Raw genomic sequence first — 18,271 nt, forward strand, 5'->3', positions numbered from 1 at the left:
CATGTTCACAATCCAGGAAATCTTTGCGTTATAATATTGAAACATTTAAAAAAAATGATTTGATTTTTTTCCCGTTTCGTTTAAAATTTATTTGTGGTGGAATGATGATCACTATGATTCGTGCAATGGAAGCAAGAAGACGTATGTTTTCTAGAACATTTCTTTAATGATCACATGTCACACGAAACAAACACAAAAGAAAAGGAAGACATTCTCGCGTGCACACCGAAAAGAATAGCATCCCATCTCATTATAATAACAATCGCAATGCACTATGGGATACGTATCTAATCAGGCATCGCCTTCTATTATCCAAAAGAAAAGATAGAGTAATGCAACTGCTACAAGCTTTAAATATTTGAAATCTACACTTTGAAATATTGAATACCTTTTTGAAGATGATTCACGATAAAATAATTTATTATTTCGTTTTGTGGTGTTGTTAAAAAACTGAATTATTAGAAATTAAAATAAAATGTAAATTTTTTTTGCAGAGAACCCAGATTGACCCATAAATCAAGAGCATAGGAAAATATTTCGCTAGATAATTTAAAAAGTGTTAAAAAACGTTGCATTTTTTACTGTTATATTTAAAATTATTTTTAAATTCAAATTAATTTTTAATGTGATATTTTGAAATGTAATCTCTTGAAGATGACTCACAATAAAATGTTTTATTACTTTATTTGATTTGTTATAATATGGGTTATTAAAAAACTGCCTAAATAGATGTCAAATTAAAACAAATTTAAAAAATACCAAGTTTTGGAAATTGGACATTGGGAAGGGACTAATTGACCAGTCAACAGCCGAAGAACACTTTGCGTTTGAGTATTTTGAAAATTGATTAAAAAGTTTTCGATTTTTTTAACTACTTGTTTAAAATAACTTAGACTTAAAATTAATTTTTTAAAGCAAGAGATATTGAAACTCACCAACTCCCTAATAATATTAACTTTTCTTTAATTTTAGTTTTTCGTAATATGAGTTATTTAAAAACTATGAGGATTAAATTAAAATAAAGCATTCAGCTTTGGAAATAGAGACACATGAAATTACACCTGAATTCTAATAGGCCCCTTATTCAATTTAATCTTGATATAACAATATTCCGCATGCTACATTAGAACTTCCGAAACAAATGAAACAAACCAACACTAGAAAAAAAAAATGTGACATCACATAATTAATTTCATGACACGTTTCCGTGTGTCATTTTTCCTCAAAACCACCAACTATATATTTCCACATCAAAAATTTCTTCATATTTACATGTCTCCGTGCGTCCAGCAGCGCGATTTCTGGAAACGTGTCCTGCATGCATCCACGCCACGTGCGCGATCGAACAACACCCCCTAAGAGTGTCGAAACTCGACTTTCTGCCAACACCACATGCAATTCCAACAGCCTTAATTATACTGCTCCATTCGGAGCGAAGCTCTCGGAATACAATCATTAATTTATTTCACTGGGGAAATAATCATTAGAAACATGTCAAAACCCAGACAGCCGGCTGAGAACCTTATCGTCCAGGGGACGGACTAAATATGGAACGCGGCTATTAATTTTGGTGATGGATTACCTCCAGTTACACCTTGCAGGCAGATGGAGAACGACCAAGAGGTAATTGCATCGAGCGAAGAACAGGGAAGTTTGAATATTTCACATCATTCCCTCTCGCATTGGGTGAACTGACTTCCTCGAATCTTGGAAGAGATGAACTTTGGCTTGATAACTATCTGGTCTTGCTGCTGCTGTTGCTACAGCGCTTTTTTGTCGCCATGGAAACTGTATTTCCGTAGTTTTTCAGAAGTTTAATGGTCTGTCATATTCTTCAGAACATGACAAACGACGTTGGTTAATAGGATTGTCTTTAATGAACATTTTGATTCAATTGGCTGTAAATAATTACTTATGCTTTAAGTGGCAAATGAATTCCTTTGATAACAGATATGGTAATGGGCATTGATTTAATAATTTTAGAAATGACATTATTGATGGAAATGAAGGCTAAGTTTAAAATTTAAATATTTTGCATCATATTTTCTAGCATGTGATGGACTTCCTTGAATCTTGGAATAGATGAACTCTGGCTTGATAACTACCTGGTCTTGCTGTTGCTGTTGGCACAGCGTTTTTTTTTTTTTTTTTTTTTTTTTTTTTTGTCGCCATAAAAACTATATGTTTGTAGTTTTTCAGAAATTTAATGGTCTTTCATATTCTTCAGAACATGACAAACGGCGTTGGTTAATGGGATTGTATTTAATTAACATTTTGATTCAACTGGATGTAAATAATTAATTATGATTTAAGTGGCAAATGAATTCCTTTGATAACAGATATGGTAATGGGCATTGATTTAACAATTTTGAGATGACATCATTGATGAGAATGAAGGCTAAATTTAAAATTTAAATATTTCGCATCATATTCCCTCGCGTTGAATCGACTGACTTCCTGGGATCTTGGAAGAGATGAACTCGCTGTTGCAGTGCCTTTTTGTCGCCATGGAAACTGAATTTCCGTAGTTTTTCAGAAGTTTAATGGTCTGTCATATTCTTCAGAACATGACGAATGGCGTTGGTTAATGGGATTGCCTTTAATGAACATTTTGATTCAATTGGATGTAAATAATTAATTATGCTTTATGTGGCTTATGCATTCGTTTGATGATATGTTAATGGATATAGTTTTAACAATCTTCGGTTTTGAAATGACATCATTGATGAGAATGAAGGCTAAATTTAAAATTTAAATATTTCGCATCATATTCCCTCGCGTTGAATCGACTGACTTCCTGGGATCTTGGAAGAGATGAACTCGCTGTTGCAGTGCCTTTTTGTCGCCATGGAAACTGAATTTCCGTAGTTTTTCAGAAGTTTAATGGTCTGTCATATTCTTCAGAACATGACGAATGGCGTTGGTTAATGGGATTGTCTTTAATGAACATTTTGATTCAATTGGATGTAAATAATTAATTATGCTTTATGTGGCTTATGCATTCGTTTGATGATATGTTAATGGATATAGTTTTAACAATCTTCGGTTTTGAAATGACATCATTGATGAGAATGAAGGCTAAGTTTAAAATTTAAATATTTCGCATCATTCTCTCTCGCATTGGGTAGAGTGACTTCCTGAAATCTTCTAATAGATGATCTCAATTTGGTCATGCTTCTACTGTTGCTGCAGCATCTCTTTTTTATTGTCTTGGAAACTGTATTTCCGTAGTCTTTCGGAAGTTTAATGGTCTGTCTTATTCTTCAGAATATGACGTGTTGGTTAATGGGATACCTTTAATAAATGTTTTGATGCAATTGCAGGTAAATAATTAGTAATAGTTTAAGTGGCCATTGAAAGCTTTTGATAGCATTCATGATAATATAAATAGTTTGGCTTTGATAGTGTCCTTGAAAAGGAAAACAGCATGAATATCTTCCTTATTCCTCCTTATTGACGACAAAGCAAGACAAATTTAAGCGATAGCGAGCTTTTTGGCTGGTGGAACTGGTTAAAAATCTGAAGCAAACAGCTTTCGTACAGAAGTTATATTTCTTTGAAGTGAAATGAAGAATAAAAGACTTTTCGAAAGACAGAACTATTTTCTCTTAATGCGCATTTAAATATAATAAAGAATAAATAACTCATTGCAATTTAAAGTGAACAATATTTTCCCCCCTAAAAACAGACACGATAACACAAGAAAATTGATCAATTTTCTGTATGACAATAATATTTTTCTAAAAATAGACACGATAACACAAGAAGTTTATCAATTTTATGCATGACAGTAATATTTTTCTAAAAATAGACACGATAACACAAGCGAATTTATCATTTTTCTGTATGACCATAATATTTTTCTAAAAATAGACATGATAACACAAGAAATTTTATCAATTTTCTGTATGACAGTAATATTTTTTCTAAAAATAGACATGATAACACAAGAAAATTTATCAATTTTATGCAAGACAGTAATATTTTTCTAAAAATAGACATGATAACACAAGACAATTTATCAATTTTATGCATGTCAGTAATATTTTTTTAATAACAAACAAGATATTATAAAAAAATTATCAATTTTATGTATGACAGCAATTTTTCTTCTGAATGTAGACATGATAATACCAGAAAATGTATCAATTTTAAATATGATAATAATCTTGGTAATAGCAATAAAAAAAGAAGTAATGATTGGTGACATTAAAAATATTGTTAAATTCAAAACGTCGCGTATCAAAAACTACATACAAGATAATGTTCATAATTTGAATGAATAACGACAAATAACATTTTGCAACAGCATATAACAACCACCTATCGCATACGCAATTTCAACAGATATACCGAACCTGCACAAGAGTTTTTAGTTAAAAAATAAGTAGCGGAATTGGGAAATTTGATATACAATATTTTAGTTTCAGTACTAAACCAAATATATAAAATTTTCCGGGTGTTACTTTATCCTTATTAATTATTTTCCGTTTTTTTTTTAATTCAAAATTCATTTTAGTTCCTGAATTATACAATTTTCTGTCTTTCCCATAGAAGTCTAATTTTTATAATTTTAAATGCTTAACGTTAAATTGCAGTGTCATGCGATAACACGCCTATAAATTAAGTCTTGCTCAGGTAGATTTAGGGAAAATTCCCTTTTGAAACTATAGAAGCTCTATTTCATACGATCTCTTTTTTATACTTTTCGCATTTCTTTAGTCAGAGCATGTGTCCTCTCTAATCATGGATTTAACAAAAACTTAATTTTTTTAAATTCTTTTTTTTTGTTTAATAATGTCGACGAAGTATAAATATGTAAATTAAAAATAAATTGTTGCCTGTTCATTTACAAAAAGTTTTATTTCATAGATATTCATGTCATACTTGTTTATGAATTTACTAGTCACCTTCGGTGAGCTGTTTTGAATTTTTATTATATTTAATTTCAGTTAAATAGTTTAACTATAACTTTATGCCTATAGTCCAGGCATTAAAGCAATTGTCTTACAGTTCATTGTGTGCATGAACCTTTCTAATGGAGGCTAGTCTTGTGACATCATAGTGCTATTAAAAAACATATATATCATGTATCTTTGAACATTAGTTGTACTATAATTTCACTTCTTTTATTCGCTTCTTAACTATATAGATTTAAAAAAAATCTTCTTCTTTAACTTTTAATAATGGAAGATACTGATACATTTAAGTATCTAATAAAAAAGTAAAAACGGCTTGAATTTCAAACCAACAATGTAACCTATTATTAAAAATTAGGCTAGCAAATATTTTTTTAAAAATTGCGAAATTCAGAAAAATGTTTATAATTGTTATAATTAAAATCATTAAAAGAAAAAAATTTTAAACGATGTAAAATTTACTTTTAAGCATCAATATTTTTTGAAGTTATCACGGAAAAGCGAAAAAAAAAATCAAATTAATTTTTAATTAATTTTAACTGTAGTAAAAATTTAAAAAAAAATCTCTTCGATGTGCATAATTTGCATAAAAAATTCAAATAAATTTTAATTATAATAAAAATTTAAAAAAATCTCACCGGTGTGCATAATTGCTTGCTCCAAGGCATATCTATGCGAAATTTAATAGCTGTAGATCAAATAGTTAGGCCTTCAAGAGCGTCAGTATATTATCTGAGACACATACACATTTTTCTTTATTATTAGTGAAGAAAGGGATAAGATTTTTACTATTTTGAAAAAAAAAAGTACTGAAAAGTAATTTTGAGTGCATCTAAGACTACAAAGGATATGTAACACGGAAAATAGAAGTTTTGACGAGTTTGTAGAGGAGCTATCAAGCTCCAATGGGGTAGAAAAAGTGGTGTGTGTGTGTGGAATTTAAATTTATATCGTTTCTATTGGAAAATTATTCAAATAAGACAAACGCCTGTCAATCTTCTCTAAGTAACAACAACAACAACAACAAAAAATAGAATTGTGGTCATGCTTTATAAGCCAGATAACAATTACGACATGAGAAATTGTTTTTGTCTTGTGGTCATGTTACTCGGCTACAAACCATAAGGTTGTGAGTTCGATCCTCGACTATCGCCAACAGCAAAATTGGTGACCCGATGACGAAAATACGCAAACTTCATACAACTGTTGTTAGCGCCCTCTACCAGAAATAAATAAAATAAAAATAAAAAAATAAGCTGATGAAAATTCAGCCGATAAATAAAAAAATGAAGCTGATAAATAATCAGCCAATAAATAAATGAAGCTGATAAATAATCAGCCAAATAAATAAATGAAGCTGATAAATAATCAGCCAATTAAAAAAAATGGATAAGGCGCAACAGCAAATATATCACCACTAATAACAGCAACAAAAAAAAAAAGGACAAAATATCGTTCGTCTCACCTCCGACGCACTGGAGAAGGATTAATGTGGTGACGCTTTATAAGCCAGATAACAGCTGCGAGACATGAGAAATTTCTTTTGTCTCGTAGCTGTTATCTGGCTTATAAAGCGTCACCACAGAATTATATCCTCGAAAACAATAACACGTAAATGGCTTGAATTATACTGCTGACATTTAGTACATAGTTCTTATATTAAATTTGTAAATTTCTATCAAATTTAGACAGAAGAGTGGAAATCTATATATTCGACTATATGAATTTAAGTTAACGCGATAACTACAAAATGCAGAAATCTAGATAGATAAAATTTGGTACATATGTTTATAATCTAAAATATGGATCCATATCAAATGTGTATCAATTTAATAAAATTTATGTATATTTATTTATTATGTATATTTATGTATATTATAGATATATAACCCGATATTTATGTATCTATTTTCCATAGCATATATCTGTGAAATTTGGTAGTTCTAAGTTGAATGCTCTGTTTTGCAGAAGGTAAACACACGCCCGCTTTCCTTTATAAATGTAGAAAAAAGTTGTTCTGTCTATCTTATAATCTTATAATCCCAAGACGCATAGAAACATATATTCATTGTTCACTAGTCAATTATTTTTTAACACTGACTTAAATTTAACCTTATTTAGTAAGGAAGCATTTTAGCAAACTATAACTCATGACAGAATTTCTGAACTCTACAGTAACTCATATCACCAAGACAAGGACTACTACTGGCACCATCGTAATTTAGACATTTCTATAAGAGCGCCACCTTAAGAAGTTGCAGAACAGCTCAAAGAACTTCCATTTACAGGCCCAGGAAGCCGTCTAGTGTCCAACTCTGAACAAAACATCATCCAGGAAGACAAGAATCCACCGCCTTTGGCCATCCCCTGCCTTAATCCGGGGCTCTTCCTAGGAGACAGATATTGTCTGCTTTTCGAACCGCAGTAACTTACGAAGTTAAGTCTTGGGGATTAACTCCTTTTGGAAAGAATTACGGTTAATCCCATAAGATTCTTTAAATGAAACAGAAATTCCTTCGGGATTTGCTGGTATTGCGCTCCAAGGATTTCACCAAGATTTATTATCTTTAAAAGCAATGGATATTTAGATTGGAGCAACAGCGAATACCTTAAATTGCAGTGGGAAATGTGGTTTGGGTTTTGGCACTGACGTGGAAGACTCAAAAGTTTCTTTTGTTTCTGTGAAAGAAACTATACGGTTTCTAAGATCGAGAAAAATAAAATATTATTAGATCTTGATGAAGATTTGAACAATGTATTTGCATTTATTCAAACATGCACGATTACAATGATTATAGGTCAATTTATTAAAATGAAATTGCTTCTTTTAGTCCTGAAGGAAATCTCCTTTAATAGAAAACCAGACTCCCGGGGAGGGGACACCTCGAAATGAGAATGAGAAGCTTCCGGCATGGTGGTTGGTTCTCACCACCTTGGAGGGTACACGAAAAGGTGGGTGTCTGGCTCCTTCTCGTCGATGACGGAACGTACTTCTTTAGGGAAGGGTTGTAATAAGTAAAGTAAAAATATGAAATTATAATTGTGTTGCCATTTAAATTTAAATACGGAATTAAATACTTTAATATATGAAATAACTGCAACTATGTTCGTTCTGTGAGGTTAGCTTTTCCATAAAAACAAAATTCAATTTAAGCATCCCTTTGCAAAGAAATCAGACTTCTCCCAGAAATTTTATACATTCTATTAAAATGCACAAAATATTCAGTTTATAGAAATGCGTTCTGGAAAATATTTAAAATAATTTAATCCAATACCTCGTTTATTTTCATTTGTTTATTGTCTCAAGCTCTTGCGAACAAAATCCACTTAACCATCTTCCTTCAAACTTTCAAGTATTCTGGCATCCATTAACTATAACATTTTGGCAATCAAGGAATAACAACTTTTTTTACCAAATACCCCATGTTCAAGTCAATTCAAGTAACCATATCTGTCGAATTAACATTTGAGCGCCGCTATTCAAACTTGACTACACCAAAAAACACTTTCCTGCAACCATTTAATGTTTTTAACTACACCAGAAATGTCAAACAACGGCTAAGTTTTTCATATCAATTACAATTGAAGAGCAGCTGAAAGGTCGCTCCATTACCGCATCTGCCTAATCTAAAAGCAGCAAAAATCTGTTGGAAAAACATGCCAACTTTTAACGCCAAACACCGTGTCTCTGCGAGTTTGCTACACAGAAAAAGATAGCAGAAATAAGGCGCTCAATCAATCATATGTGCCTGCCACTACAATTTTTTTTTCTTTATCGCCATTTTTATTTTATTTTTTAAATATGCACCTTTACCACGATTGGCTGACATGTCTTCGATGATAATAGGCGCCAAAAGAACGTGCCTAGAAAGAAAGTGTGGATCGAGTCAGGGGGGAAAGAAGGGAGGGTGTATTTGGGTGGGAAATCAAACATGAAAACGTTATAAGAGCGGGCAACTGGCGATCAAAATGGCTTCTATGTCGGAGGATTCTTTACGGTGATAGTGCCCGCATCGGAATCACGATTCCTTTTTCCTAAGGAGTTTGATTTCCTTCCCGCCTTTTTTGTAGTTCCCCCCTTTTTTGGAGGAGGGGGTGAAGGGGGAGGGAAGTAAAGTACCGAATATCGTCTGCGATTATGAAAACGAGCAGGGAGAGATGAAACCGGTGATTTGGAACTTTCGACGTGATCGCTTGTTGATGCCAATTGTAGGCACGGCGTAGGTTTAAGATGGCGTAGGAAAAATATTCTAAGAGTCGTAGGATATTTTTGATCTACCGTAAACTTTCTCAAACTTCTTTTATGTCGCAGTTCTTTTAAAAACTCTCCCACCTAATAAAAACCTCGATAATTTTTTACATAATTTTTGTTGTTGCACAAGTGCAGACATAATGGGGGGGGGTATTGGTCTAAACTCTAAAGGTAATACGCACTATCCCGGTTTGGTATAAGTTAAATACATAACAAATCCAAAAGGAATCTGGTATGGAAGTTTGGAGTCAAAATTTGAGATCTGGTCCAAAATAAAATATTGGTTAATGCTGAATTGTAAAATAAATAATATTTATAAAAAATAATTTAATTTAGTTTGCACTCTATCTATCTATATACATGATTGTGTCCACTGCATCACTTCTGTGTAAAATATACCATATGAAATATAACAAGAAAATTAGTACTTCGTTTTTACTGCCCACTTCTGTAACTTCCGTATAAGTTCAACGCTTATATAGCCGAGGGTATACATACAAATATTTTTTTACAACATCATTCAAAGGTGAGACGAAAACACGCATGAGAGTGAGAAATTATGTTTAGGAAATTAAACCCGATTCATACAATTTTTTTCTAGCACTTATAATAACTTTTATGGCTCACATAAGTTGATAAAACATCTATTGAGCTCGTGATCTTAGTAAAATCATATACAGTGGCTCAAAAAATTGAGAGTACACCTTACTTTTACTTCATAAATCCGACTTTCAATATAAATAAAACATTACCGGAAAGCGCAAACTGGTTTTTATTTTTACACATAATAAATGGTTTAATTTAGAGTAAAAATAAAGAAAAATCAACGAAAAATTTCTAAATTGAAAATTTTCAGAAGCATTTTAAGTAAACATACGCAGAATTTTGCCTCAAAAAATTGAGAATACACCAATGAAATTTTTGCAATATCACGCATAGAAATAAAGTGTTACTATTAAATTGCATGTCTTTTGGCTCTTATAATGGCCTCTAAATGTCATGGTACCGATTTGACCCATTTTTGGTGGTATTTGAAGATATTTTACCCCATTGTTCTTGCACCACTTGTTTTAAATGGGTTTTGTTTCTAATTTTGTATTTTTGAACCACTTTTTCGGGTATGGCCCACGAATATTCAATGGCATTGATGTCGGGATACTGTGGTGGTGTGTGTAACTGCTATTTACAATGAAAAAGACACCATATTTTGACGTTACGTGCATTCTGTTTGGGGACGTTGTCCTGCTGGAAAATGGAATTTCCATCTAAATCCAAAATTTTGACACTGCCCTTTAGATTGCTGTTACCATATGGTTAATCCAACTTGTTGCAGAAACTTTTCAAATCATAGGCAGAAGTGTAAGTGCTGAAACTGTGCGAAATGCCATTAGACAAGCTGGATATAAAAGTAGCATTGTTAGAGAGAAACCGTTCATCAGCTTGCAAATTCAGAAAAAGCATTTGAAGTTTGCAAAAACTCATCAATTGAAGACCAATAACCTTTGGAAGAAATCTATATTTAGTAATGAAAGAAACCTCAACATTTTTGGCAGTGACAACCATCTTACTGTATGGAGAAAGCCTAATACTACTTTGTATCCAAAAAATTTATGTCCTACAGGTAAACATGATGGTGAGTCCGTGATGATTTGAGATTACATGGCTTCATCCGGGGTAGGAAATTTAATTTTTATAGATAGCATTATAAATGATACGGTTTACTTGGATATACTTCGCAGCAATCTAAAGGAAAGTGCTAAAAATTTGGGTTTAGATGGAAATTTGATTTTTCAGTAAGACAGCGACCCCAAACAGAATACACGTAACTTCAAAATATGGTGTCTTTTTCATTGTAAATAGCAGTTACACACACCACCACAGTATCCCGACATCAATGCCATTGAATATTCGTGGGCCATACCCGAAAAAGTGGTTCAAAAATACAAAATTAGAAACAAAACCCATTTAAAACAAGTGGTGCAAGAACAATGGGGTAAAATATCTTCAAATACCACCAAAAATGGGTCAAATCGGTACCATGACATTTAGAGGCCATTATAAGAGCCAAAATACATGCAATTTAATAGTGACACTTTATTTCTATGCGTGATATTGCAAAAATTTCATTGGTGTATTCTCAATTTTTTGAGGCAAAATTCTGCGTATGTTTATTTAAAATGCTTCTAAAAAATTTCAATTTAGAAATTTTTCGTTGATTTTTTTAATTTTTACTCTAGATTAAACCATTTGTTATGTGTACAAATAAAATCATGTTTGCACTTCTCGGTAATGTGTTATTTATATTGAAAGTCGGATTTATGAAGTAAAAGTAAGGTGTACTCTCAATTTTTTGAGCCACTGTATTTGTGCTAATTTCATACTAAATTAATAATGAAAATAGATAAAAAGTTAATTAAATAACTATAGTCAATTAAAGAAAATCATTGTAATGAATTAAAGAAAATCAAATATAATTGCTTATATAATAGTTAAAAAATACTATAAATAACAATTGTTATTTTCTGTTCAGCTCTTAATCATAAGAAAATGATGGAAAATCAAATGCAGTTTAGATTTCAAGGTAATATATAGCAATGTTAGAGTTCCTGAATTTTATTTATAAGCATTTTGAGTTATACACACATTTCAGCTGTTTTATCTTAAATTGTCTAAAACGATATTTATGTGAGTTTATAAAAGTTCTTTTGGGAAAATTCAATTCAATCTTTTTTTAAGAGAAAAAAAATGAATTTAATCTGAATTTAGGAAATATTTTCTATTAAATTTTGTGAATATTCGTAAACTAGTGAATATAATATTAAATTGAAAATCTCAACATTTAAAAACATTCAGTTAAAGAGAGAGAAATATTATACAGAGAAAACTTTTTGTATATTGTCTGAATGCGTTAATGAAATTATATTAACAATCGTTTGGTCCAAACAGATTTATTTTTTTAAAAAAATAAACATTTACTCAGACTTTTAATTATCGTCTGCTATTAGATAGTTTTCTTTAATTTTAAAATGGAGTTAGTGAATCAACAATGAATAGAAATATATGTTTTGGATTTTTTTTCTGTGAAGAAACATTTTGATTCTTTTGTTTAAGAAAATTGAGATATTTATGGAATTTGTGAATATAGAACCAGAATTAATGCGATTATTTATAGCAAAGAGGAAATTAGAAAGAAAACATCAAATTATTGAAAAAATGAATTATAGTCGCATTTCTACAAATAAATTAATTGTTCAATTTAATTTTTTTAATTAAAAAATTACTATTTTTATTGAAAAAATTATTGGATTGATTTCTTTGAACTGTAAAATAGAATAAAAAAAACCTTATTATAAACTGATTTGAATTTAAAAAAAAGACTATATAAGTATTTTTTTAATCTTAAAACACTTTGAATTCTCCATATAAAACATTAAATTCTTCAAGATGAAAAAATGAATTTTTGCAACATTCGATGGAACTTGAATGCATTTAAGCAACTGCGAAATTATAAGATATATTTATAACTATATAAGGCAAGAAATTTCAAACTTTAGTTCAAGGATATTTTAAAAGAGGAATTTGTGGGTGACTTTGACTGTATTTGAAATTAAAAATAAGGAAGATTAGAAAATGTGTTTTTTTTTCAATTTCTGGTATTAAAATAACAATATATATTAGTGATATTTAAGGAAATCATCATCTAAACTCATCTTTATTTAGGTAGCCATTCAGAAACCAACAAAACAAAACAAGCAATTTTACATTTGATACTTTTATATAATATTTGAAATAAAAAAAAGAAACAAACAGCGGGAGTTTTCCTCCCAAAACTTTCTCGCTTATTGTCTGATAAACGTCTTATTCCAGAGAACGATGCACCAGATGTTGGCGTACATTGTTGCGAAATATTAACTTTTGGGGAGAATTTAGCGTTTTCACTGATACTTGGCCAGTTATTTGGCGATTAATTTCTGGAATGCGTTAATAGTTTTCGAAAATCGAATTTGCTTCTTATACACATTTTTGTCCGCCGATAGAAGCAAAAATTTGTCACAAAACTGCACTTGTAGTCGAAAAATCACGTACCAAATTTGATACATTTAAGTCCTTCCATTTTTGAATTATCGCATTCACAGCTTTCTGAAAGTACAGACCGACAGACAATCATCCCATAGTTGGATTTGGCTCTAATTTTGGCAGGTGTCTTATAGATGTTCAATCTGTGTATTAAATCTCATTTATCTAGCTCCCTTCGTTTTGTAATTACCGTGTTAACTTATATTCGAACAGTCGGACAGACGAATTTCCTTTGAACAGAGTTTACTCAAAATTTGATAGAAATATGAAAATTTTATGTAAAAGTATATCAAATTCCAGCCGTCTAGTTCAAAGCGTTTTTGAGTTATCTTTGCCACAGAGAGACAGACGGAAATTGTCAAAAAATGTGTTTTTATAATCAGGGAGGGAGGTCTAAAACATGAGGATTCGTCAAAATCACAAGTTCGAATTTTTTCGACGATTACTATACGTTCTGTACACTTCGTCTACGAGAAAGTTATCTTGCGTCTACGAGAAAGTAAAATCTGTTATGATTTCAATATCTCCACTAATATATCTAGAACAAACACAAATTCGATTTTAGGATATCATTAAAGCATTGCAGGGATTAATCGCCAAGGATGACACCACAGATTCAGTAAAAATTCTTAATCCATGTTATAAGTGAATATTTCACCATTCATGCCAATGCCATTTGAGACGTTCTCTGGTATGATTAGTTTATTAGAGAGAATGTGAGAAAATTTTGGAGAGACTACACCCGCTGATTTTTTTTGAATCGTTGTGTTTATATATATGCTAGCCGCCTTTGGCGACCAGCCGGTTCGCCAATCTTTATGCTCGTTAAAATTTTAATAATTAACTATTTTGTGTAATTCCTACTTTAATAGCTTCTTCATAAAATATTTTAAAGCTTCAAATTTTGATAGTCATGTAATTCACTCATAATAATATAAAGTCCTTCAGCCATAACATAATATGTATCTCTCTAATTTTCTGTTAGTTCCAGTAGAATTTATGCTTAAAATTAAAATGGAAATGACTAAACTACAATTAATATAATAATATTTTTTACTGAAACAAAGCATTTTTTTTAATAATATGATTACTGATAATAGAGTCACTGAGCATTTAAACTTTATGGGCACTAAAGAATGTTTCTTAAGTTATGTAATATCTCAAGAATTTGCCAACAAAATTTTCTCAGATTCATCATGAACAGATCGATTCATTAACAATGTTTAATTTTAAATGCATCAAACTTTAAGAAAATAAAATGAATCGTTTAAAATAATCGGTCGAAAACAGGTTTAAAAAACTACTTAAAAAACGATGTACTTAAAACTATAAGCAAATACAAAAAATATATAACTAACATAAATACAATTTACTTACAAAAGCATACAACTAACCTAAAAATAATTTAAATCATCCGTTGGTAACGGTTGTCATGGCAACAATCAGAACACAGTGCGCATGCGTGAATTTTCTTCGCCAGCTCCGGTAACGCAAATGCGTGAATTTTTCTACGCCAGTTGGGGTAACGCTATGCAGATTATACATTTTTAATTTCCTTTATTCTGTGTTATTTTAATTCAAAAGTACTTTAGAATGAATCTGAAACATGGATTAATTAACAATGTTTAATTTTAAATGCATAAAACATTAAGAAAATAATCAGAATCGTTTGAAATAATCCGCCGAAAAATCTTAACCCTAGCCTCATTACTGTTGGGAGAAAAAAACATTGAAGCCTTACTCATTTGGCGGTGGGGAAAATGGAAGATTTTTTTGGCGGAAAAGTTGGCGGTGGGGAAAATGGAAGATTTTTTTGGCGGGAAAGTTAGTTTTTAATTAATAATTAAAATTCTAATTAAAATTTCAAAAAAAGGACACATTCCCGACCTCTAAGGTATACATGTACCAAATTTGATAGCTGTATGTCAAATGACCTGGCCTGTAGAGTGCCAACACACACACACACACACACACACACACACACACACACACACACACACACACACACACACATTGAGCTTTATTATAAGTATAGATATATATTCAACATTATAGACAATATATATAGACAAATATCCAACATATTGTTTAGAGTTCGGCTCATATCTACAATTTTGATATCAAAATCTATGCTAAATTTCACTCATCTAGAGAGTTACATTTATAACCTATCTTCTTCATATATGCAGAAAGAAACTGATCCATAAACAGTTAAATGAAATGATAGTTCGAATTTTGATGCTGATCCCCAATTGCAATAACAAAACTATATTCCAAATTTCATATATTATAGTTTATAACACTATTGAGTTATCTCTTTCTTGTGTGCACGGATCAAAGCAGACCGATGTCAGCGAAAAGTCTATAGAAATATAAAATTTGGGTGGAACTATCACATACCAAATTTTATCCTTTTAGCTTCTTAAGTTTTTGAATTCTCATGTTCAAAGACAGAAAGATACGAGGATTATATATTTTTTTAGCGATTTTGAGGGGCGTGGTGGCATAGTGATAAGGTCTCAGCTACGAAACCGAAGGGTTTCAGGTTCGAGACCTGACTTCACCGATGAGCCGTGCATGCTAAATCCGCCGTGGTCAAACGTCCCCCCCCCGGGTGTGGTGTGGAAGCTTGGGGAGGAGGGCGTCAGTTCAGGTCTCATCCTCGTCATCTGACCGCCGGATTGTTAAACCAACTTATAGCGCACATAATTTCTGCCATATAAGAATGATACTTGTCAAAGTATAAAACAATAATTTTTCATGTTTTTAGCTTCTCATATATTTCATTGGAAAGCTGTTTTGCTGGTGGCCTATGCTTTCAGAAACATGCAAACTCTATAGCTCAAAAATACAATGACTAAAATATATCAAATTTGGTATGTGATTTTATGACTACAATTGTAATTATATATGACATTTTTGCTTCGATCGGTTGGGAAAAACACGTCATTAGAAATCTTTTGCTCTCTGTTAGCTCTTCGGTGACTTAACTAAAGAATGAAGTTCTATTAGCTCTTCGGTAATTCTGATTATGCTCTTCCGTCATCTCATGGATGTCGAGACCATCTACATCCAACCGATAATTTTGGCCAGACACATAGTCTTGTCGATTAATGTTTCAAAAGCATTTGCTTCTATCCTACGAAATCATGGGCGTCATCGCTATATGGCCACGACTTGTTCCATCCAGAAATAAGGATTCACTTTAAACAATCGCTCAGCACTGAGTGATACTGGAGATATAAGCAAACCCTGTATATGACATCAAGATGTCACCTCGCCAGTCGTTCTGCGAAACATCGCTCGTTAAGAGAGCCGTTTTTTTAACGTTTTGTTTAACTCGTTAATCAAATTACTCGTTATGGGAGGCTGGACTATATCTTCCCCACCTCAAGCCAAGTATTGTGGACCTTCAGAGAGGAAACGAGAGCGCATACTTTTTCTTTTTAGTATGGCATGAGTGTTTTGTGATTCGTACTTTTTAGGTGCCTTTTTTCAACCGCTTTACACCAAATTTTGCCACAGATCTATAAAATTAGCAAAAAAATAGTGCTCTAGTGGTAAGGTCTTATCTTCGGAATCGAAGGGCTTCAGATTCAAGACCTGATTTCACCGAAGAACCTTCGTGTAAGCGGGTCTAGTGCAAATGACCCCTGCTGGTGTGGTGTGAAAATTTGGAGATGGGGAGCCAGCGCAAGAGTTGCTCCTGTTATTTGACCACCCTTCAAAATTACGATGTCCGCCCCAAAACATCCTTCGCATTGCTTTGAAACTAGACTTTAATACAGCTAAACTAAACTGAATTTTAGGGAATTGTCAAAAGGCCATATGTTCTGATAATTAGAACATTCTCCATATACAAGAGAAAAAAAAAGTGATTTTTTTTGTATACTTTATATATGAAAGAAGAAGGAAAAAGTCTTTAGGCATTTTCAGTCAGTGTACATAATGCCCATACATATTCTATACATTCGCATGGACATATTTGTTTCAATATCTGTCATTGCTTCAGAAGCATGTATCAATTTCCATATATATTTATTTATTCTCGCTATTTATATATGTTCCAGGGAGAAGTGAAGTTTTTCTTATTTTCCAAGAAATATGTTTTTGTTAGTGCATATTCAGATATAAGAAATGCTCCATATCCATAAATGAAATATGAAACTCGCATATACTTTGTATGTATGTATATCACTCAATACTGAGTATATGTTACAAATATGTGCTATATTTTGTTTCTTTATACAATATTTTCGTATCTATTTCTTCACTTTCCAATCTTGCTATGGAATTTTATGTTTATGCCCTTAGGAAAGATGAAATAGATTTGTATGCCTTTCAAGTCATCTCATAAATATAGTCGCACGCGTCTTATAAATTCCAAGTGCAAGTCATCTTGCTTCTTGATGGGATGCCCCGTCTTTTGCCCTCCTGGGAGAGGTACAAAGGATTTCAAAATTAAATCGAATCTTATGCTCTTGAGGTTTAAGCGTGTTCGTCCTGTCATTTGCATAAGGCGATAGATAATGCGACTACACAATTACTGTTTTGAATTGGACTTCATTTTTCTAAATTAGAATCAAATGACATATGAGTTTAGTGTCAGAAAATTCCCTTCAAACAAATTCTGGACCAGAAAATTACAATGGAATAGCTCCTTTAGAACCGGAAAGTTCGATTCATTGTGAATGTATACATGTACAGGTGGTTATCAAAACAATGGAAACACCTGTGAATAAAAGTGACATTTTTGAATGCGTTTCGTAAACATTAAAATATAATAATAGCCCTCATTTTTTTATAAATAGCAATGTATATATTCTGGAAGTATGTGTTAGCTTTATTAAAGTTCTGTCATTCTTGGATTTTTTTTCAAAAGCATAAAATGTCGGACTTCTCAGATTTTTCAAAGCCAAATTGTAGAAGCCCATCTAGCTGGAATAAGTGTCACCGAAACATTCCAACTTTTAGGCGTTTCCTATAGGCACGGTGCCTAAAGGTATGGCAGCATACACACAGC

Source organism: Argiope bruennichi, chromosome 7, assembly GCF_947563725.1.
Source record: "Argiope bruennichi chromosome 7, qqArgBrue1.1, whole genome shotgun sequence".
NCBI classification, from domain to species: domain Eukaryota; kingdom Metazoa; phylum Arthropoda; class Arachnida; order Araneae; family Araneidae; genus Argiope; species Argiope bruennichi.